The 25,308-nt window shown below is 39.3% G+C and overlaps 1 pseudogene; it reads right to left on the reverse strand.

Moving 5' to 3' along the window:
• Positions 1-15,146: 15,146 nt before the first annotated feature.
• On the reverse strand, positions 15,147-17,620 carry LOC119855087 (annotated as a pseudogene).
• Between the last annotated feature and the right edge of the window lie 7,688 nt (positions 17,621-25,308).

The raw sequence follows: 25,308 nt of genomic DNA on the forward strand, positions 1-25,308 counted from the left end.
CCAGCATTACAAGGGCTTGGCTGATGACAGAGCTATCAGTCTTGGCAGCAGCCCAGATGAAATAATTATTGAATTAAATTAAGTTCCTCCATTACAAGAATTGCTTCCTTGCACTATAATGCTCCTGTAATAGTAGCCACATTCATTTTAGGCTGTAAAAAAAATCCATATGATAATCAATCCCCATCAAATTTTACTAAGAGGCTGGAAAGTAACAAAGGAGGAACAAAGAAACCACTTTAACACACGTCATTTAGTGTACTGAGTTTCCACGGAAACTGGATTCTCCATCTTTCTGCAATTGGCTGTATATGTCCAGTCCAAAGGACAAGTATATTAAATGCAACTTTGAATTGCTTAGTCCAAGGACTCCTGTGTGTGTCATTTCAACAATAGCTGTTTTGTGTAAAATCTCTGTAGATGATTGAACCTGTGCTGGGGCTTATTTGGTACATAGGACCTTGCACAAGGATCTCTGCATAGAAGTAAATTTCCTCCTGTAGGAAACAATTTTCTCCATTTTACATATGGGGACCTGAGTGACAAAGGTGAGGTGACTAGCCTAATGTCACAGGAAGCCTGTGGAGGAGCAGGGACCTGAATCCAGGTCTTGGAAGTCCCAGGCTTGCACCCTACCCACTAGATTATTCTTCATTCCAATGGGGGTGACAGCCCATGATTTGAAAGGGGGATATCTTCTCCCCATAGCAAATACAACCGATGGAACGTTTATTTGACACAACCCTTTTGGGCAGTTCTTGAGTGCAAAATGCCAGAAAGTTAATACATCAACCCAGGAACAAAGATCTGTTTTTCTTCAGAAGCACATAAAGATGTGTACAGTATTGAAGCATATCATCAGCTCTAACCTTTCTGATGTTGTTTTTATCAGTCACCATTCTACAAATGACAGACGGACAATAAAACACTCATTAGAGTCTTCCATCTGCCTGTCTGTGCATCCATCCATGACTTGCAGAGTGCGCAATTTCTGTTTGTTAGAGTATTTAAATGTCAGAAGCTATTTTACTCTGAACCGATTTCAGCACTATTCTAGTAGAGTTATGCTATTGCTTTGAGTATATTGCTCCTTTTTTACTTGAGTGGTTAGCCAAAATTTCATAGAATCAGAAGGGACTGCAAGGGTCATCTAGGGCAACTCCCTTAAATTTAGGATTTAGTGGGTTGTTCCGATTAGGAGAAGAAATTGGTGATGGAGTCAGGTATTTCTCTGAATTAATCCTGTTAATTTACAAAGAGCACACAGTTATTTTCCCCTGAAGACTGCAGGAATTGGAGAAGGATAGTTTCTTTGCTCACAGTTGCAAGCCACTGTCTAGCCAGCATTTAGCCCAAAAGGTCTCTATCTAGGTTTTTCTCAAAACGTTTGGGATAGCAGAAGAAGCCACCTGTCACCTCCTGAAGACAGAAGCGGAGAGCAGCGAGCAGGCCTAGTGATTTCTCAAAAAAATAATTTTAAGAGAAGTAGACAAAGTCTGGATCCTGTTAGGGGGTGTGAGAATGGAAACTGATGTTTTTGTCCTCTTCTCCATCCCCTTTCCCATAGGGACTAAATAAAAAGAAATGGATTCTCCATAGGGGCTTGCTAGATCTTTGTTTCTCCTTCAGTTCAAAGGTACCACTTCTCTCCCTTGCCCCATACAGAATGAAAGGAAGAGGGGAAACCCCGTTCAACTCATCCCAAAGTGATAGGGAGAAGAGTAAGGAGGAAAGATATCTCTCATTTCCTCTACCCTCCACAGTGAGACAGTGGTGATCCCCCTTTCCATCTACAATCGTCCTCCTCCCCCAAGTACATGTACTCTTGCTTCATAATATTGTTGCTGTCTTTGTGCCTGCCTCCTCTACCTAGCATTTTACAATTTTGGTGGTAATTTGTGTATTTTATAAATGTATTTCATTTGTTTGTGTAGTACAGTTCCCATGCAAATTGCTCTGTGAAAAAGCTCATGGATTTAAATAACAGGAAAACATTGTTTGCAAAACTTTTGAATCTTTTTAAAGTTGGTACATACTGACAAATATAAAAAGAGGTGCATATGTATTATACAAACCTTTATCTCTTCAACTGTAAAGTAAAATCGTATTTAGAAAAATCTTAATTAGCTTTAAGATGCATTTCCATCATGAAAGTGGCTTACAGACTAGTTAAAAGAGACAGATCTTCTGCAGTATGACAAAAAGGCCAGGCAGACAAAAAATTGCAATGTTGCATATATACAGTGTTAAGTTCCAAAACAATGTTTCACCCTAGTCCATAAAGTGATATGGAAAACCCTGCCCTTCCTTGTGGACCAGACCCTTAGCTTGTGTAAATTGGCCTAGCTCTCTGGAGCTAAGCTGATTTACACTAGTTGAAGATCTGGCCCCTTGTTCTTGATATAGCCAATAACTACTGTGTGAGCAGGCGGCATTCACACTGCATTCCAAAACAGCCAAGACACACTGTGTAGGCTTTTTAAAAAAAAACAAAAAACAAGCACATAAACTACCTCACCCCCTTCTTAGAAGTTGGCTTTGTTTAATGTGTTAACACAACCCAAAGTGCAACTCAAATATTTTCCCCTAGGCCTGGCTGTTTCTAGGGTTCTTTTCTTAGGACTGTTCATCCCGAGACATTAGATTCTCTCTCCAGAGGAAGGCTACTCCTGCATCCCTTTCATCTAGGTGAGTTAAACTGAACTTGTTATAGTGCTCCATTAATATCTCCTTGTAAGGCTCCAATGCCTGCCAATGGGATGAGGCAACCTGAGAACCAAGCCAGCCTCTTGTGCTTTGGTCCATTGTATGTCAAGCCCAGTTTTAGACTATACAATACATTCCATTCTTTACTCATTCACACCAGAGCAAGTCAGAAATGACTCAGCTGAAGTCAATAGAATTATAGTACAATGGCACAAAGTTCATGTAAGTGAGAGGAGAATCAAGTCCATATTCATCAATACCAACTCTTTGACTCATTTCTTGGAATGATGCACCAATTATACAGGGCTAGTCATCTCTACACTAAACACACTCTACTCAGAAGAAGATGGCACTGATTTGATCAACTTAATAGCAGGAAGGTTCTGATATTAAATCTGAAAGAACTGGAAAATGATCAACCTCTAACTATCCTGATGATAATGGTTATAAAAGGGGTTCAGATGTTGAAGAGCCTTGACTGGCTAACAACAGTTCCAAGTAGTGACATTAAAATAATATAATTACCTGCTTTTCATTCATAACAGCTTGTTAATCACATCAGATAAAGTATCCACAAAAAGGTAGAAATGGAAGCAGAGAGAATTATATATTTGTGCTATATTTCCATGATATAGAATTGTTAACACTAGTCATGTTAAGAGAATTGTAGCACCTGAATAGAATGACCAGATAGCAAGTGTGAACAATTAGGAAAAGCGGTGGGGAGTAATATCAGGACTGTCCTATAAAATCAGGACATTTGGTCACTCTATACCTGAACCTAGTAAGAGTCCTTTCTCAGAATGTCTGGTTCTATCCATTGAAAGAATCTGTGGGGCCCAGAAGGAAACTTGGGAGATTTAAATCCCCTCACAAGTCTGAATTCTTAAAAATATATTTTGGGCTCTGTAACTTTTGGGTGGTGGTGGTACAGTATCACCCCATGCTCCGTGGAATCCAGTTCTTGTACCACCCTTGCACACTTGAAGAATCTGTAGCCGTTACCTTCTGTGCCTGGCCAACTCTGCTAGCCACTGCAGAAAAGGGGAAGGGACAATCGTAGCCCATTCAGGAGAAGAAACTACCACCGATGATAACACGAGTCTCCTGTAATCTTTGTGCTCATAGGGACATAGGGCACAACATAGCAGTTTTTAGAGTGACCTTTTTTTAGAGGGGAGACTGGAACTGTTTGGTTAGGTAACTACAAGTTGAATCTGAATTCACCCTACAGTCAGGACAGGGCTTAAATTCAGCCAGAGCTGTCCAGAGCAGAGCTCCGGTAAATATTTTCAGTCGCTCTGGAGTTTTCATAGCATGTTGGGGAAGGAGGTGAGGGGCTCCAGGAAATACTCTGAGAATGTAAGCCCTGGGTAGGGACACCTAGGTTATGGCTTCTCTCCTAAATTGTGGTACACAAAGGTTTTCAACACCTGTTATTGTTTACCTGGCTTCTTTGTGTTAATTCATCAAGTTTTACTTTTATTTAAAGCCTTACTAACTTTGTTAATATTTAAAATGAACAGATCTTCAATTGTTGGACTGACACAATATTTTATGATGCATAATTAATGGAAAAGCTGCCCCCAAGAAGCATTTTTCATATGCCACATTGCTGATTATAAAAGGTTTCTAAAGTGATGCAGTGTTGCTGGCCTTGGCCATTTCTATAAGTATAGTTTAGTAGCTGAACTTGTTATTCCATAATAAAATGTCTAAGACCATTGCTGTGCATAGGTGAGTTAATTATGCAACTTACTTGAGAAATAAGATTGAAACCTTATACTAAGAAAAATAGAGGTATGGAGTAGAAAAAAACTAGTATGGGGAAAAAAGGGAACCTTGTATACCTCACCAATAATACATATGAAACATCTTTTCATTAACTCCATGCTTATTTCCTACCCTTACATGTCCTTTAGAAGAATGTCCTATTTACTTAGACTTAAATATTCACTGAAATGTTGGACAAGGTATCTGCATGCTTGATGTTCAAATGATTTTTAACAATGCCATTTAATAGTCAACTACCCTTTTATAAGCAGAAACTAAAACTGTGCCCTGAATAGGTTACTGATGGAAAGAAATCTTTATCCTCTTGTTTTTCTCCCTTTCTGCCATCAGACTTTGATTACTTGAAATTTTTTGCATCCTGACTCAACAATCTGACTTCAACTAAATAAATATGCAGATCATCAGAAGCTTGTATGGATTGATTATTTAAAGCAATAATCTCATGCTTGCATTCCGGAACAAACCTTTGGAAAAATGTTTGTCTTTCAATTATTGAAAACTTTTGCAAAAGTTAAGTTGATCTTGATAAGAAATCTTCACTTGTGCCATGCTATTTTTCAAGACTTGAGGGAAATTCAAGGAGCAGATTAAAAGAGGAGTACTCTTATGTTCCCCTTCAAAAAGCCCTTTGGTTTAGGGGAATGTTCACAGGTCCTTTATCTAGATGGGAGTAAATGAGGAACAGAGTGTTTTTGACCTGGTATAGATTATAAAGAAAGCTTTTGGCAGACCTACTTATTTGGCACTGGCATGACTGCTGATGGAATACTGTGTGTAGTTCTGGTATCCACAATTCAAGAAGGACATTGATAAATTGGAGAGGGTTCAGAGAAGAGCCACAAGAATGATTAAAGGACTAGAAAACATGCCTTCTAGAGGCAGATTTGCGGAGCTCAATCTATTTAGCTTAATAAGAGAAGCTTAAGGGGTGACTTGATTAAGTCTATATGTACCTACATGGGGAACAAATATTTGATAATGGGTTATTTAGTTTAGCAGAGAAAGGTATGACATAATCCAGTGGCTGGAAGCTGAAGTTAAACCAGTCTGGAAATAAAACATACATTTTTAACAGTGAGAATAATTAGCCATTGGAACAATTTACCAAGGGTCATGGTGGATTCTCCATCCCTGGCAATTTTTAAAATCATGCTTCAATTTTTTTTTAAAAGGTATGGAATGTTTTCAAGGAAGTTCTATGGCCTGTGTCATACGGGAGGTCAGACTGGAGGATCAAAATGGTCCCTTCTGGCTTTGGAATCTGAGTATCTGAGCACCTGACAGTCTTTAATGTAATTATCTTCACAATGTGTCAGTGAGGTAGGGAATTACTTTCATTCCCATTTTACAGATGGAGAGCTGAGGCACAGAGACTAAAGCCCAGATCATCAAAATGATGTAGGCACCTACCTCCCACTGAAATGAGTGTTAGATGCCTAAATGCCTTTGAGGATCTGGGCGTAATTGATTTGTCCAAGGTCAAACAGGAAGTCTGTGGTGGACCAGGGACCTGGGAATAGCACCATGATTTCACACATGCTATTCATCCACATCTAACCTACTAGACTGCAGTGCCTCTCCTACAAATGGCTTCAACTGTTGGCGTATAGTCTACCTATGAAACTGGGTTAATAATGCTTACAAAAAGCCCTTGGTAACACACATAGAAATGCACTCAACTTCAGAGTTATTATTAGCCAATTTTTTTCAGATATTTTAGCCAATGCCCAGAAAAATCATTTGGTTTGAAAGCACTGCAGACTAGTGAATTAGGTATTAGTGCTGAAACGCAGAGATATGGTTTCTAGTCTTGACTCTGACACTTACAAATGAGAGATGGGTAAGGAACTATACTAGCAGATCTATTCCAGAATAAGAGCTTTCCTTAATTTGTACCGGTGTCTGGAATTAAATGTAGTTACTGTTGCGCACGGATGTGTGACTAGCCTAGATACACTTTGAATGAGTCAAATCCTCACATGAACCATTGTTAGCTAGCCAGCTCTCTTCTTTTAAGTTAAGGATTGGTGGCCCATCTATCCTATTTATTTCACACTTTAAAAACTGTAACTCAGTTTATCTTCAGAACTCTGCTGGCCATAGATTTCTCCTTGTGTCCCTTTTGCTTCCCATATCAGTTTTCTACAATTCCTTAACTTCTGATTTATATTCATTAAGATCAGTTTCTCCTTTTTTCGTTTGTTTTACTTACACACACTTCTATAGATGCCTTCATTTCCCCTCTAAACAAGGTCACTTTTTTAAACCAGTACAGCCTTCTTCCTCAGTTGTGAGATTGTGGCTCTTTGGGCACCTAGTAAGGTGTTCTTAAATGATTCCCAATTATCATTCAAATTTTTCTGATTAAGATCTTCCTCCCAGCTAATTGGGCTTATAATTGTTTTCAGCTTTGTAAATTTGGCCATATCAAAGCATCAAGTATATATATTACTAGGCTATGTTTTATTCCACTTGCACCTAATAAATGTGATTAAGTCACGATCAGTTGTACCTAAGCTACCATTAATTTTTAGTTCTGTGATCAGTTCCTCTTTATCTGTTAAGACAATGTCCAACATTGAATTTTCCTGTATTGGATGCAATACTTTGAGTTAGGAAATTGTTATCTATAATGTATAGAAATTCCAATGTTTAGAGGGCTGATACAATTCTTGCTTGTATAAGCAGGGCAATACAAAGTAGCAGTCGGGAGGTGGTATTAACTCTAGACCGCACTGATGAGACCATTATTGGAATATGGTGTCCAGTTCTGATGTCCATTTTTCACAAATGGGTGTTGGAAAAATTGGAAAAGGGTTCAGAATGTTTTGAAGATTGGAAAAAACCTGCCTTTCTTAATCTCTCAGTGTAAATCTAATCTAATTAGTTTATCAAAGAGAAAATTAAAATGTGACTTGATCACGGTCTATAAGTTTTTCTACATGGTGATAAGATTTTTTTTTGAACTAGAGGGCTCTTTAATCTAGCAGACAAAGGAATAACACAAGCTAATGGCTGGAAATTAACACTAGACACATTCAAACTGGGGATAAGGTGCACATTTTTAATAGCAAATGAAATCAACAATTGGAATAACATACAAAGAAATGTGGTGGATTCTCTATCACTTGAAATCCTTTAAATCAAAATTGGATGTCTTCCAAAAATACGATCTAATTCAAACACAAGTCAGTGGCCTTGATGCAAGAATAACTGGCTAAGCATCTATGGCCTAGTATTATGCAGGAGGTAAGGCCAGATAACCCTAATGGGCCATTCTATTATTTAAATCTAGACATTTCTAAAATTGTCCAGAAATATTAAAACCATCTTGAAAAATATTGGTCTCAAATCCAACTGTATAATTCTTCATCAGCCAAGAAGTAGAAGTATATTTAAGGCTAAAAGACAGAAGCAAAGGGAAGAAAATAGCATAATAGTGAACAGGGAAATAGAAACCACATTTTTTTTAATATTAACTGGATGTGGCTTAAGAGAAAAAGAGATTAAGGTTAGCAAAGCACCCATTACTGTAGTATCCAAGCTTATTATAAGAGTAACAAATTTAACCTAATACAATAAAGCCATGTCCTTAATTTCCCTGAAGTGTGGTTAGTAAAAGAGATTGGATCTGTTATGGGGAAGAGGCTAAACAGGGTTGGGAGGGAACAGATTCAGGGGGATCCCATGAGATCTGTGTTTTAGGTGATGTTCTGGCTTCAGGGCACCTGCCATTTCCAGGAGAGGAGAGTAGGAAATTCTGTAAAGGCAGACCTGAAGTTTGCTGTGTTCTGTATGGATGAAAGTAATTCAGGATGGGACAGCATTCCTGTGGATAGCCAGGCATACTGAAGACCAAAAATGTTATATGGAGGATTTGAAGGGAATTGGATATCACCTGAAATGTGTTAAATGAATCTAGCCTAAAAACAAAACATTGTAAACTATTTGATATTTACAGTTCAGTATCCAACATATCCTGTAATATTTGCTGTTCTATAGTAATTGGATTTCAAAATATTTCTTCTTGATTAAGCTACTAATAAGTGCAAAACCAATAAATGGTTTAAATTTATAATAGGGCTGTCAAGCAATTAAAAATAATTGCAATTGATCATGCAATTAATTGTGCTGTTAAACAATAATAGAATACCATTTATTTAAATATTTTTGGATGTTTTCTACATTTTTAGGTTGATTTTAATTACAATTCAGAATTCAAAATGTAGAGTGCTCATTTTATATTTTTGATTACAAATATTTGCACTGTAAAAAACCAAAAGAAATAGTATTTTTCAATTCCCCCATTACAAGTACTGCAGTGCAATCTCTTTCTCATGAAAATTGAACTGACAAATGTAGAATTATGTACAAAAAATGTTTTGTTTTTGAATGCAGTGTAATACTTTAGAGCCTACAAATCCACTCCGTCCTACTTCTTGTTCAGCCAATCGCGCAGACAAACAAGTTTGTTTACATTTATAGGAGATAATGCTGCCCACTTCTGTTTACAATGTCACCTGAAAGTGAGAACAGGTGTTCACATGGCACTGTCGTAGTTGATGTTGCAAGATATTTATGTGCCAGATATGCTAAAGATTCATATGTCCCTTCATGCTTCAACCACCATTCCAGGGGACATGCGTCCATGCTGATTACAGGTTCTGCTTGATAACTATTCAAAACAGTGCAGAACAATGCATGTTCATTCTCATCATGTCAGATTCCACCAGCAGAGGTTGGATTTTCTCTTTTGGTGGTTTGGGTTCAGAATGTTGCTCTTTTAAGACTTCTGAAAGCATGTTCTGCACCTCATCCCTCTCAGATTTTGGAAGGCACTTCAGATTCTTAAACCTTGGGTTGAGTGCTGTATCTATTCTTAGAAATCTCACATTTGGTAGCTTCTTTGTGTTTTGTCAGATCTGCAGTGAAAGCATTCTTAAAATGAAGAACATGTGATGGATCATCATTTGAGACTGCCATAACATAAAATATATGGCAGAAAGCAGATAAAACACAAAGAGGAAGCATACAATTCTACCAAGGAGTTTAATCACAAATTTAAATAAACACATTATTTTTTAATGTGTGTAGGGTGACCAGATATCAAGTGTGAAAAATCGGGATGGGGGTGGGGGGTAATAGATGCCTATGTAAGCAAAGGCCCCAAATATCAGCCTGTCCCTATAACATTGGGACATCTGGTCACCCTAAACAAGCATCATCAGCATGGAAGCATGTCCTCTGGAATGGTGGCTGAAGCATAAAGGGGCATACAAATCTTTAGCACATCTGGCACATGTTTTAAATATTTTGCAACGCCAGCTATGACAGTGCCATATGAATGCCTGTTCTCACTTTCAGGTGACATGTAAACAAGAAGCGGGCAGCATTATCTCCTGTAAATGTAAACAAACTTGTTTGTCTGAGCGATTGGCTGAACAAGAAGTAGGACTGAGTGGACTTGTAGGCTCTAAAGTTTTACATTGTTTTTTTTTTTTGAGTGCAGTTATGTAACAAAAAAATCTACTTTTGTAAGTTGCACTTTCACGACAAAGAGATTGCACTACAGTACTTGTATGAGGTAAATTGAAAAATGCTATTTCTTTTGTTTGTTGTTTTTACAGTGCAAATATTTGTAACCAAAAATAATATAAAGTGAGCACTGTATACTTTGTATTCTGTGTTGTAATTGAAGTCAATATATTTGAAAATGTAGAAAAACATCCAAAATATTAAACTTCAATTAGGATTCTATTGTTTAAAAGTGAGATTAATCGCAGTTTTAATTTTTTTGAGTTAATTGCATGAGTTAACTGCGATTAATAGACTGCTCTAATTTATACTATTGCACATTTACTAGAAATGCCTAAGAAGTTTTTGTTTTGAGAGGTTTGTAAGTCTTGCCACTTGTAATTTTTTTGTCCTTCCTGGAAAAGTTGCCGGAAGGAAAAACTTACTGGGAGGCTGAAAATCTGAGAAATGTTAACACTTACTTATGATACTGAAGGAGGAACTTCAGAGAACCTTCCCCACTTTCATTGGGAGAGCACTCTGTCCTGTGAAATGTATTCAAATGATCTGCCTCAAGACGATAGTCTTTTTACTGGTGAAGTTCATTAAATCCCTCTTTTCAACAGCAATAAGCAGGTTTTCCAATAAGCCTCTGTAACCTAGTTTACTTCACAGCTCAAAGTATGATGCTGTGCTCTCATGAGGAGAAATGTGCCACTTTCTCGCTATTTTGGGCAGTGCTAACTGGAGCATTTACCAGTTTGTTCCACAAACATGCTGACATTTGTACCACTCTGACTTGTCCATGTTAACACTGAGTGACAAATTGAGTGGGAAGTTTCACGCACATCTACACTCTCTTCTTTGTCTCTTAATCTTCCTTTAACCCTTTATGCTTAATGCTCTTCTCTTTTCATCTGTTTCACCCTTTGCCATGTAGGTTGATATATATCTAGATTACATTTTATATTTATGTTCCTGATCCTACACTTGGGGGGAATGAAATCAATGAGACTCCATGTGGGTGGGTGGGTGGGTGGGGTCTGCATTAGCAACTACCAGTGTATTATTAGGCCTTAAAAGTGTCACTTTGCACTACTATAAATAACTACACAAGGTGCAGAGCGATAGCAAATTGGGCCCTGAGAGTCAGAATTCCTGGGTTGTATTCCTAGCTATGCAGCTGACTTATTATTTGACTTCTGGCAAATTATTTAGTCCCAGTTTTTTCTAAAGTAAACACGTGCTTTTCCATTTTCTTGACTTTGCACACAGTGCTCAATGCATGTATGCAACCAAGGTTTTGTGTAGGTATATAGCAATGAACACAGGCACATAGAACATTGATATGTGCAAAGGTGTTCATATATTTTGGGTCTTCTTCCGGATATCTGAGTTGCCTCCTCAATGTTGATAAATCCAAAGTAATGCATGTTGGAAAAAATAACTATACATACAAAATGGTGGGGTCTAAATTCACTGTTACCACTCAGAGATCTTGAAGTCATTGTGGATAGTTCTCTGAAAACATCTGCTCAATGTGCAACAGCAGTCAAAAAAGCTAACAATGTTGGAAAGCATTATCTATCCTTTTCCTAATAAGAGAGAGAATCTAATGCCACTATATAAATCCATGGTATGCCCACACCTTGAATACTGTGTGCATATCTGGTTGCCCCATCTCAAAAAAGATACATTAGAATTGGAAAAAATACAGAGAAGGGTAACAAAAATGACTAGGGGATGGAACAGCTTCCATTTAAAGTGAGATTAAAAAGACTGGGACTGCTCAATTTAGAAAAGACAGTAAGGGGGGAGATGGTAGGTCTATAAAATCATGACTGGTGCGGACAAAGTAAATAAGGAAATGTGATTTATTCCTTCTCATAGCACAAGCACTAGGGGTCACCAAATGAAATTAGTAGGCAGTAGGTTTAAAACAAACAAACATAAGGAAGTACTTCTTCAGAATACACAGTCTACTTGTGGAATTCATTGCCAGGGGATATTGTGAAGGCCAAAAGTACAACTGGGTTCAAAAAATTTAGATAAATTCTTGGAAGAAAGGTCCATTGATGGTTATTAGACAAGATGGCCAGGAATGCAACCCCATGATCTGGATCATCCCAAAACTGCTGACTGCTAAAAGCTGTGACTGGATGACAAGGATGGATCACTTGATAAATTGCCCTGTTCTGATCATCGCTCAGAAGCATCAGGGTGCTAGGCTAGATGGCCCATTCATTTGACCCTGTATGGCCATTCTTATGTTCTCCATTATTCTCAGAATACTTTGATTTCATTTAGAAGAAGCCATGTAAGTATTATAAATGTAGAAAATTTACTGTTAATACTGTGTACTTCTTTAAGTTCCTTTTGTACCCAATCATGTAGGTTTGGGGTCACCGCTCTCCAGTATTGGGATAACATAGGGCAGATCACAGTGATGACTGAATCACAATACTGAATTCTTGTGTTATAGAAGTGTTGTTTGAATGTGATATATCAGGGAGGGCTGAGCACTGAGAGTCAGAATCAAAAAGCAAAGAAACTCAAATAATTTTAATCGTAAGTTATTTGTCTAGCTCTGCTGATGCTGTTTCATATTCCTTTCTTATCTAAACTTCAACCCCACAGCATTTGTAAGCAGCAACTGTTTTCAGGAGAACAGGAAATGGGCTCAGATCTATTAAGGTACTCAGGACATCTAAATTCCACATTTAGGTGCTACTGTGATTGAGAGCATCCCCCGGTTGGCTGTCACCTAGCTCTGTAGGCTCCTAATCTCACTTGGTGCATACATTTTCAGGGTAAAAGTCCTGTAGGTGCCTTAATTTGCTGCCTTTGAGCATGGACACTGCAGTCTCATTCTAGGCATCTGAATGCTTATCTCTTGCCTAAGCCTCAATGCAATCCACAAACCAGGGAAGATAAGCTTTCCCCTGCTTATCTTGCCTGTGAGGCCCAATCCAGTAGATGTACTCTGAGCACGCCTATCATATCAGGCCTATTTCAAAATCCAAGAGGAGGTGGTGCTGCTGCCTCCCTTATAATTTTTAGCCCAGTTGTTAGAGCACTCTGGTTCAATTCCCCTTTTGGCCTGACTGGGAGAAGATATTTGTACCAGGATTAGGCACCTCACTGCAGCCTAGACTGAGGTGCCTCGCTCCCTGAGAGTGGTGAGGCTTAAGAAACTCCTCTCCACTGCATCTCCCATTCGTTACCTTAGGCAGCTTCCCACTTGGGTGCTAGCTTTTATGAATCACACTCTTAGGCACCTGTCTCTTCCCATTCACTGTAGAGGAAGCCTAGGAGCCTAACTCATGCTTTGTGGATCCCATTGTTGTTCCAGCGGTTTTCTAGGCACCTAAAATCTACACATTGTGGCGCTAAGTGCCAAAATCCTGTCATGGATCTGGACCATAGTTCCTTTTCTCACTCTCTCCTGATCTGTCATATCTAAAAGTTAGTGACTAGTTACAACTGTTGTTTTACATTGTTCCTTTATTTTGATGTGATCCCTTTAAGAGAAGTGAGTTAGCTGGGGTCTGCCTAGAAACATTGTTTTGATGACCGCTTTGTGTCATTAATTCATCAATTAAAGCTGTGTGCAGCTGCTTCCTTATGAACTAAAGCCTAGAGTTCTGAGCACAGATGAGCAGTGAAATACTCCCCTCTCCTTTCCACTCCCATTCACTCTCCAACACATGTTATTACTCTCTCCTTTTCATTCCCTTTGCAGGTTCTCTCAATTTCCCTCCCTCTCTTCCTTCTATCCTCTTCGAAGACTCTGCCCCGCTCTCATTTTAGATTTTTCTTTGTCTTCACTCTCCCTTCCCTAGATGCTCCCTCCTCCCTAGGCTCCTTTACTCCACTTTACTTCCTGGTGCTTTTTACCTCTTCCCCCAGTGCTGCCTCCAAAGGAGGCAGAAGGAACCCTATTACTGGCAAAAGGAGCCCATGCGGCAGGATCTGTACTTTGTCCTTTCCGTACAGATGCTGCTGATTGCAATGCCTTCACAGCCATTTGAAAACAACATGATAGAGTGCGGGGATGCAGTATTTCATTTCAGGGTGCATTGAGTGTGGAGGAATAACGGCCAAAAAACATGCTTCAAGGGAAGGGGAGAAGTTTTTTCACTTTTAACCTCCAACCAGTGTGGTAGTCATGTTGGGAATGGCATGTACACAATTCCCCCCGGCCTTCCCTTTTCATCTGTCCTTTTTAGATACAGTGGTTAAGTGCTTCTACTGCAATCTAGCCAGTGCTGTGGAGCACATATGGCCTGACTCATGTAATAAGCTGAAATGCTAGTATACCACTTGGAAGATAGAACATAAAGTGATAAGTAATATTGCTACAAACCAAAGCAAACATAATAGCCACCACACACTTTTTATTCTTTTGGGTCCCCACCCCCACCCAGAATGTATGATTTACAACAGCCAGCGGATAATCTCATTGATAATCCTGGCTAAAGGAGTCTCTTTGTATTATGTTGTCAGCAATCCTTTTAAGAATAGATTACTGTGATTCATTATTTTAACTGAAAGCCAAAGTCATGCTTTCTCTCAGATATACCCACACATGCCCCTTCCCTTGAGCCTTTTCTCTTTAGGAAGTGGATGGCTGTATTCATCTATTACAAAATGACCCTCTCCCTTTCCAAGTTTGATCAAGATAGCAGTCCCTTCCAGAAGCATATGTTATCTCCTGGGAATGTGTTCAGAAACAAAGCTAACTACTCTATTACCAAAAGAAGAATGCATAGAAATGTAGAAATGTGGACTATTTGAATATGCTTTAAAAAAAACACAAAAAGATGCTCTGATTATGCTCATTTGCAGTGGAACAAAGTAAACAATGCAAATCGCTAGTCCCTGTAGCCAGATAGTTAAATAGGTTGGATCACCTTTGTCAGTTTTATCTGGCTTGTCCTCATCTGTCCATCCCTCCTTGAATTCTATTTTGTTGTGAGCATGTTCTTTCCATTTCTGCCAAAGAGTTTTGTCATGGGATCAGTCCAGTGCATTTTCAGGCTGCTCAGCAGTCGCTTGTCTCTGAGTATCCAGTCACTGATGCGGGTTGTCCACCTATTGTCTTGCCTACAGACTACATGACCCACCCATCTTCACTTTGCATCATACATTATCAGCACTACATTGGTCACCTCTGTACAGCTTTTGATCTTCTCATTCGGTATATAATCATGGAGCAATATCTTACACTTTCGCCTTTCCATTGCTCTCTGGGTAACAGCGAATTTTTCTTCCTCTGCTTTCGTTGTTGACCAGCTTTCTGCTCCATATATCCTTGCTGGCAGAACAATGAAGTTAAACAGTTCTTTCCTTTTCTTCATGGGCAGTTCATCATCCCTTAGACATGTCTTTATTTTGTTGAAACTTGTCCACCGTGCCTTTCGCCTCCTACTGCATTCCCCTTTGAATGAGTTGTCTCTGCTCAGCTGCTAACCCAGATAAATATATTTCTCAACCTCCTCAATTTTTTCTCGTTTACAGTGATTCCTGCACAATGCTCATTTCACATCCACTTTGTCTTCGACATGTTCCCTTCCAACCCGATATCATGCAAAAGTATTTGCAGTTACTGCAGTTTCTTCTCCAGTTCCGCTGTGTCCTTTAAGTATTACACAGTCATCAGTGAAGAGAAGATGCTAACTGTTCTCTGTCAATTCTGATTCCTTCTTCCCAGTTCAATTTCTTGAACAGCAACTCCAGTACTGCTGCAAACAGCTTCGGTGAGACTGTCACCTTGTCTGACTCCCCTGCATATAGTAATAATGCAGGGGGCATAGTATTATTCAATTTCTGTTGAGCAATTAATTTCTTTAATTTCTCAGTGGTTAATTTCTTCCAGCAGGTCAATGTACCTCAGGTCAATTCCAATTTTGTTGAGCGCATTGATTACAGCGTTAATCTCTATCAAGGCAAATGCCTTTTTGTAGTCAACAAATGCAATACACAATGGTACTTCGTATTCTTTGCATTTTTCGATGAGCTACCAAACTGAGAGGATGTGATCAATTGTTGAATACCCTGAGCGGAAACCAGCTTGTTCTCAGCCTTCGTGCATTTCAAGATCCTTCTTAGTCTGATCTGAGTATGACGCGGGTGAAGCTTTTATATGCTTGTGAGAGGAGTGTGATCAGATGGTAGTTGCTCAGTTCTTCTCAATATTATTGATGAAGAAAGGTGATAGTTTTCAATTTCTTCCATGCATCTGGAACATGCTTGCTATTGATGTAGATGGTGAACCATTATGCCAACGCTTTGAAGAGAGTATCTTTCCCCTGCTTTGAGATATTCTGGCCAAACATTGTTCACTCCTAGACTGTTCCCTCTCTTTGTTACGAACTGCATCTTCAATTTCTTCCCACATGACTTTGAACTTCTTCTGTAAGCTGCTACCTTGACGGTGTACGCTGGGTATTGACATCCAAGATCATTGTAGAATTTTGTACCTATTTCATTTGTCTTGCTCCTTTCCAATGTCCTTTTACCATTTTCATCTTTCAGCGCTGCCGGGATAATCTGTCTCAGCCTAGCATCTTTCTACCTTGTTCAGAATCTCATTGTTTTCGGCCACCTCTCAATTTATTCTTTCTAAAGTCATCTTAGTCTTCTTTGATCTTCACACAAATGTCTTTGCAGTGTTCTGTATTCTTCACCCATTTTTCCTTCTCATTTCATGCATTCCCTCCTCACCATTAGATTCATAGTTTCCTCGCTGATCATCTATTTGCATCACAGCATTTTCAATGCCTTTGCCTTCTTAGCTGGTGAGATTATCTGCGAGATAAACTGTTTGTTTGCAGTCTTCATCAATGTCCTTTTTAACCTTATACTCAAGGTCCATTTCATTCATTTCCTGTGCAAATGCCTCTTTCTTGAAGTGCCATTTTTGCTTCGGTTTCTGGCTTCTCTTAACTTGGTCTTCGTAGACATTGTCAATGCATAGTTTTGAACACAACATACAATAGTCTGAGCCTGTTAAAATGATTTGTCCTCCTCTTGTCGCTGCATCGTTGAAGATTCTTCTGGTATGCATCATTACATAATCAATCTGATTCAGTGTGACTCCATCCATGCTTTTCCATGTCCACTGCCGATGCTGTTCTTTTTGAAATATAGTGTTCATTATGTGGAGATGGTTTGCCTCTGAATCCAACCAGACATGCTCCGCGATAATTTCTTATACCTTTACTGAATTTTCCCACATACTTTTCTTTCTCACTCTCCTTTCTACCTACTATTGCACTGAAGTCCCCTTGGATAGTTGTGAAGGTGGATGTTTTTTGTATTACCCCTTCCAGCTCTATGTAGAAGTGTTCCATTTCTTCATCTTCTGCTTTCTGTGTGGGAGTATACAGCTGAATAATTTTAATCATTCTCCTTCATTTTATCTGAAGTGTGAGAATTGCTATCTGCGGTGATAAGATGTTGTAGCTGACTATATCCTTGGAACTGTTTCTTTCCTGACAATGAATCTAATACCTCCAGTCCTTGCTTTATTGTCAAATGATCTTCCTAGGAATACTTGCTCTCTGCTTTTCCATTGTACAATGAGGTCTTTTGTTGTTTTCATATATCCCAATGACGTTGGATTTTATTGATTTTGTGTGTGTGTGCGTGGGAGGGGGTGACTTCAATGTAAGTACTGATGTACAGCTCAGATGATAGTGTTCTTGTGTTGTGACTCGCAACAAATAGCTGGACTATTCTTTTAGCCATTTTCAATTTTTTGTTCTGTGCTACCTCGGGTTGTGAGCGTTGGTCAGGCCAACACATGAGTCTGTGCTCAGTTTCCCGATTTATTATGCTTTCTGTGGCTTGTTTGGCAGGAGAATTTTACAGCAGTGCATTTAGGGTGCCAACCCTTATGCCCTGTAGCTGTGGTATCCCCTCCACTTTAGCCAGGTTGCCCTAGAGTAATAGAGGTATGGTCTGACTACCTACTACCCTGGACGCCAACTCGACACCACCTTGGCTTGGTAAGACCTGCCAGAGCATGCACGCTCTGCCATAGTTTGCTGTCAAACCCCATTCACCACCACACCAACACTGAGGTAAGGAGGTAAGATTTTGTGGGGGAAATAGGTTGGATGCCCTCATAATTGAAATGAATCTTTAGCAGGATTGGTGTCATGATCAGGTGGAGATGACTAAATCTGCAAATCTCTATCACTGCAGGGAATTCTGTATGTGAATGGTATGTGTGTGTGTGTGTGTGTGTGTGTGTGTGTGTGTGTGTGTAAATCCAGTCATGCTAAGATGAAGACTTCATGATTTTAACACTATTTCCTCCATTATAGTTACAATTATCAACATTATGGCTGTGCAAATTAATAGGGTGGGAGGGAAAAAACCTAGTAAAGCCTAAAGTTTGAAGTATTTGTATTTTGCTGTGAATTAATTTACAATAGTCCAGTTTCAAGAAAAATGCATAAATCATGTTTTCACTCAAAATAAGGCAATTTATCTCACCCAAGGTGCTATTATTTGTTTTATACACGTTGCATTTTTCTTAAACATGAGTATAAGCTGTTCAGCGCAGTAACTGTGTTTTCCTAGAAGTTTGTATAGTGCCTAGCAAAATCCTCAGTCTTTGTCATTCCATGTCCCAAAATTTCATTAGGATGAATGTCAGTTTTTGGATCAAGTCAAGCAAAATATTAGAATTTTCACATGCAATGTAAAAAACAGATGATTTTACAAAAATGTTCAAAAAAAGAAAAGAAAATTTGTGTCACAAAATGGCCCAAAACAAATTTATAAATTTCTCATAAAAACGTTTTTCCTCATTGGCATTTATTATAAATGGACTGTTTGTTTTTAGGATTCCACCTGTAAATATTCCTTGATATATGGCCAGCTGGGCAGCTGTGACTTTACCTGGACTGATTGCTGATGATAGTAGTGGCACTGGAAATCATGAGAGAGTTCAAATTTCCAATGCTGCCTGTCAGGCAGCTTGGGGAAAAGTGACCTTGGAATGGTCATTTTATATCCATCAAACATTCTGTAACTGCTGAACTTCTGCAGTCTTATCTCCCTGTATTTTATGTAAATAGTTTAAAAATGACTCTATTGTAGACCCTGAATGAACCCTATAGACCACTTCAGAACATGCATGAGAAGCAAAATTTCAGGTTGCCTGTCCAGATTCTCACATTCTGTCACCTCTCTTGTCTCCAAGTATACACATCATTAATATGCTGGGTTTATTGTAAGTTACAGGACGCAAATTTTGTGGAAGGTCCTTTAAATATTCTGATCCTGCATAAGTAATGTACGATTACATATTGGTAACACATACTCCTGACAGCAAATGTTTTGTTAAATTCTTGGAAAAAGAACACACAATATGGCATTTTTGCAATAGGACAAATGTAAAATTCACACTTTCCTTCTGACAAAAACAAGGAGGATTGTCGCACTATTTCCATCATCTGTCTGTTTTTAATTAATAAGCCATCGAAACATTGGGCCAGATGTTCAGCTGGTGTAAATCAGCATAGTTCCATTGACTTCATCCCGTACCGATAGGTGAGACAATTATTGTTTCTAAGGCTTGCCAGAGTTGCCACTGAAATGTCTTTTTGATCCACACATGTCAGGATGTTTAAGTAGCAACAATTACCAAGCTATTATAAAAAGAAAAGGAGTACTTGTGGCACCTTAGAGACTAACAAATTTATTAGAGCATGAGCTTTCGTGAGCTACAGCTCACTTCATCATCCGATGAAGTGAGCTGTAGCTCACGAAAGCTCATGCTCTAATAAATTTGTTAGTCTCTAAGGTGCCACAAGTACTCCTTTTCTTTTTGTGAATACAGACTAACATGGCTGCTACTCTGAAACCAAGCAATTATAATTATCATTGTACTTGGCTGGCAAATTTTACAATCCTTTTCTTTTGTACGTAGATCTTGTTATGGTTAAGCCTGCCTTGGTCTCCTCAAGGTTGGATTACTGCAATGCTTTCTCCATAGAGCTAGCTTCTAATCTTTTGGAAAATTCAGATACACTTAATGCCACAGGATTCTGTGCTATTTCCAGCCTAGATCATATTACTCTTGAGCTTATGATCTACACTAGTTACAGACTAAATTCCAGGTAAAGATTCAGAGGTGCATGTGGGTGTTTTTTTTTTACACTTAGCAGTAATTTGGATTCTGGCTATTGGGGTACTTCTATCTATGACAGTTGCAGAGTACATGTGCCTGAGAGAAAGAGAACCAACCCCCCCCCCCACCTTTGGAAGGAGCATAGCTATTGGACATTTTTGTGAAGGGTCCATGGCTCAGGAATTCACTTCCCACTCTGGTGAGCCATATTTGATGGCTTGCAAGACTTGCCTACTGTCATGGGCTGCTCTTGTTTTGAGGGGAGGTTTTGGGGACAGAGGAGGGGAAGTTGTGGGGACAGAGGGAGCTGGTGGTGCAATTGAGACAATTTCAGCATTAAAGGTTTTTTTAAGGAAATCTATTATTTTTAAAACACACATACATTTTGTGTAAAGTTCATTGTTTTGATCTGTAATGTGCCTAGAATTTGTAATAAGGATGAATGGGAAATCCAAATAAGTATACAAGGGCTGAACGGATGATAAACCCAATGAGAGGCACAAAAAAATATCTACAGATAAGTGTCATTTGACTCACTGCACTAACCAAACTCTATTCAGCCTAAACAGCTGCAGGGTGCTAAACATAAGGAGCTATAAAAGAGGTCTTTTTGAGTGAAGTCATTATTTCAATAATAGAGGAAGGTTCCCTTCAATAAGCTAGATGAAGAATAGTAGAATCAACTAAACCCCTCCAGAATCAATAATATTAGAATAACAAGAGGCTAATATGGAAAACTGTTGGACCTGATTGCTGTTTCTATTTCAGTAGCAAATATATCAAACCTAAGAAAAACTTGAAACACTATCAAGTGGCAGCCCATATCTAGCAGAGGTATAAGCAAGGCAACTCAAGTCACAAAAGAACAGGTTAACTTCTGCTTTCACTGGCATTCTGTAGTTTTACACCAGTGTAACTTCGTGAAAATTTGGCTTTGCTACTATAACTTGAGATTCATGTGCCATATCTCAGTGGTTTCACAAAAGCCAGTAATTGCCCCTATGAACTCTTATAAAAATTAGGGGTCAATAGCTCTGCCTAGAACCAAACCTAGAGCAGGCAGATGCTGTGCAACCTTAGCCATGTAACTTTAGGATGGACCAGAGTTCAGGCCTGTAACTTAACTGCTTTTCCCTTTCTGAAGCTGATTTTGGTGGTGGGTTTGCATGCAGGGCCAGTATTTGTGCTCCTAACCAAGGGCCGGATTTTTCAGTAATGCTGAGCACCAGCAACTTCCACTAAAGTCTAAAAATCAGAAAAAAGACTGAACCTTGAAAATCAGGTCCCATAATTTTATCCTGGGTTTCCAGAGGAGAAAGACCATTGTGCTACTTCTCATTTTATGTTATAGTACAGTGGTTGTCTCCCAAAAGAGACAAGATTGTTATGTAATATCTGGTAAGACGATAGGATGTTATGGAATAGACTAAACCACAGTCTGGTCAATTATGAAAACCTATTGTATGATGATTTATCTGGGTTCTTATATGGCACCACCCATCACTGTAGACCGTGCAAAATTATTATAAATTACAATACTTGCCTGTGCTTTAAACAGTCCTTTGTTTTAAGGCTGACAAAATGTAGCTTATGTCATTAAAATCAAATAAAATGTGCTTAACATGCATATCATTGCAATATCTTGGATTCCCTAGTAGACAGAGCGAAGCAAGTACATTTTTTCAAATTTTTGGTCCAGAGCAGGCACTTACTAATTTTATGTTGAGAAATTGTATTTAAATGTAAGTCTCTTGTGAAATGCACCTGACCTTACAGGGAGTAGACTTTCAATCTGAGGATGATTTAAATAGATGAGACCCTGACCGTGTTTGTTTCACACATACCTACCTAGCATATGTACATCTATGAAACTGTTTGTTAAATTAAAGTGACTGATCTGGAAAGGTCAAACTTGATGTACTTGTAGAAAGCCTAAAGAATCTCTATCAAAATGAGTTTTTTAAAATTTTAATCAAGCGTTTAAGGTCAACGTTTACTTGTCTTTCTAGATTATGATTAGGCTTATTGAAAGGATATTTATGGCAAGTTTGTCATGATTACTCAATGGCTTGACCCAATCCATATAATACAGTTAAAAGTCATACTTTTCATGTTCATAAATATCAGCAACACAATGCATCATATTTTGTTTTTTTAATTTGCATTATCAGAATGGGTTTTTCCTTGCTATATTGGATGGAATATTTAGATCTTCAGTAAGCTATCAAAGCCTTTAAACACTGATAAAGGGCCATACTAGTGGCCTTGTGGTTAGTGTTCAGTACTTCCACACATGTTCTCACTTATACCAGTTTTATGCTGGTCTAACTCCATTGACTTCGGTGGAGTTACTTCTAACTTACCCTAGCATGAGTGAATCTTTTTGTGCCAATGGTGCTGAAGGGGGTGGCAATAGTCCCAGGTTAGAAAGAGCTAGGATTGGTATGGAAAAGGTGCACTCCACTTCAGGGTAATGGGATGGGGAAAGAGTGCCTGTTGCTCAGTAATAACCATCCTGTCCATTATAGCACAGTGTATATTGAAAGTGGAAGGCAGAGGAGAATCTCTTTGAACCCTGAGTAAGGCTGCCATGGCATGGTGTGAATAGATCCTTCCCAACCATGCCACATACCAAAAAAATTTTTAAAAAAATCCATGGATAAGGGGATAGGCTATAAAAGCAACTGAAGTGACATTGTTTTTTGGTTTATTAGCAAAAGAAAACATATATAATTTCTTATGCTCTGCAGTTACCAACAGTTCAGTGAGCAAGGTTATGAGAAAAATTATTTTAGATAATTTTTACTTTCCTAACTGGGAGATTTAGGGAAAATACAACTAATTTTTTCTCATGTAAGAGGGGCAACGGATGGTGTAGAATTCGTTATCCAGCTCAAGCTACAAGTGCTGCAAAGGCCTCAGTGAGACAATGCCAGAGATGGAGACAAGAGGAGATGGTATGGGCAGTGTTACAAGGTGTGCTGAGTCAGTAGTTGACTCAGCACCCTGTCACTCAGATCCCCACCAGTTTTAACTGGAACATGACTAAAAGACAGGCAATTGCCAGAGGGTGCCAATTAACTGAGTAGAGATGCAGCTGAGGGGCTAATAGGGTGGAAGTAACCCCCAGCAGCTGGGACTATATAAGCAGACCAGAAGGGCCTGCTGGGGAGGAGAGTAGGGAGCCTGAATGAAGGCAGGACTGGCTGCTACTAATACTGTACCCTTCCCAAGGAGCAAGTGGGGGAAGCTGGCTATTGACTGTAAATAGTATGTAAATAATACTCCAGGGCTATAATAAAGTACGGTGGTTACGAACCCTGGAGATGTGGTGGTCAGAAATGAAAAGTCTCTCAAGGGACCACCCCATAATAACACTAGAGGAGAGATGATGGGCTGTTAGAGTTTACATTTTAAATTCATTTCAGGTAAGACAAACATCAAGGAGAGATTAATGTTCAGTTTCCACTGTGGTTTTGAGGCTTAGCTGGCTTAGCTAAAGTGGTGAACGTTTTCTTACCTGTGTGGAGGTTGTTTCAGTCACATGGAAGAAGTCAAATGGCAAGTCATTTTATAACCTTTGGTAAGGGTTGTGTGTGTCTATATGTTGAAGTTGTAAGACTGGATGGCATAGAGGCATAAAAATAGCCATTGGCAAGTAGCTTTTGATTTACCAAAAGCAAAGAGCAGCAGTCTTGACCGTCCTGACTTTTTTCGGCAAAAGTGGGCATTTGTCCCATTTGCTCTTGCCAACTTGATCAGTTGCAAGAGCAAATGGAACAAATGCCCACTTTTGTCAAAGTGTGGTGTGGAGAAACATGTGTGGGGGCAAGCAGAGATGCCAGCCCCTTGTGTGTGTGTGGCAGGCAGGACGCAGGCAGGGTTTCAGTGACCCCAGCCTTACATGGGGGGAGGGGGAAGACAGGGTTTGAACGACCCCAGCCTCATAGAGGTGAGTGGGGTCAGGCCAGCCCCGTGCAGTGTCCCATTTTCCCTTTGGGAAATATGGTCCAGTCATGGTACTTTTCACAATATTCCATTACTACTGAAATCTACACAGTTGTATATAGCTTTGTTTGAGGATGATCTACTACAGACATTAAATATGGGGAGATTTTAGGGCAACTCAAGGCATTTTTGTTAAGTCACAGTAATACACAGCAGAGAGAAAACCTCAAGAAAAATAAAGATAAAAATCTGAGTTTGAGGACATGGGGTAAAATTCTGGCCACACTGAAGTCAATGACAAAACTCCTGTACCTCCTTTAGAAGGGATGTGCCTGAAATACCACACTGAGCATCTAGGGCAGTGGGTTTCAACCTTTCCAGACTACAGTATCCATTTCAGGAGTCTGATTTCTCTTGTGTACCCCAAGTTTTACCTAACTTAAAAACTACTTGCTTACAAAATCAGACAAAAAATACAAAAGTATCAATATGCTATTACTGAAAAATTGCTTACTTTCTCATTTTTACCATATAATTATAAAATAAATTGATTAGAATATATTGTACTTATATTTCAGTGTGATATTTGAGCCTGTTAGCCTAGTCTGACACCCAAGCCCCACAGCCTGGGACGGAAGCATATAACTTAGCTTTGCAGGCCCCCCCATCCCTGTCATGTGGGACCCCAGAAAACTACCTTTCTTGCTATCCCATAACACCAATCCTGCACTTGCAACCCCCTAAACCTGTCTCACAACCCCCAGGTTGAGAAACACTGATCTAGATGAGTTCAGTACTCCTGAAAGATGTCTGCGTACCCTCAGGGGTAGGCGTACCACTGCTTGAGAACCACTGGTCTAGGGGACTTGCCCCAGACTACAGCAGCAATGGCTATGGAGGTTCAAGACTCTGTTTTGGGACTGCCTTGGGTGCAAGGTGGAGATAGAACAGGCTAGCAACTCTACTAGAACCAATGATAGGCCAGAGCTGAGAGACAAAGGATTTGATTTTACTTTAGGGTTTGGTTGTGCTTTGAGTGTAGCAGGCAAAGAAGCATCACAACCAGGGAGGACCCTTCTACCTTCCCCATTCCTACTTAAGGGAAGACTTTGAGTCCTCCTGGGATTTCTGGGACATTGAGCAGTGTCATCCCAGTAGAGATCAGAAACCCATGAGGCTGAGGAGAGTTCAGTCAGGCT

This window comes from Dermochelys coriacea, chromosome 4 (assembly GCF_009764565.3).
Source record: "Dermochelys coriacea isolate rDerCor1 chromosome 4, rDerCor1.pri.v4, whole genome shotgun sequence".
Lineage (NCBI taxonomy): Eukaryota > Metazoa > Chordata > Testudines > Dermochelyidae > Dermochelys > Dermochelys coriacea.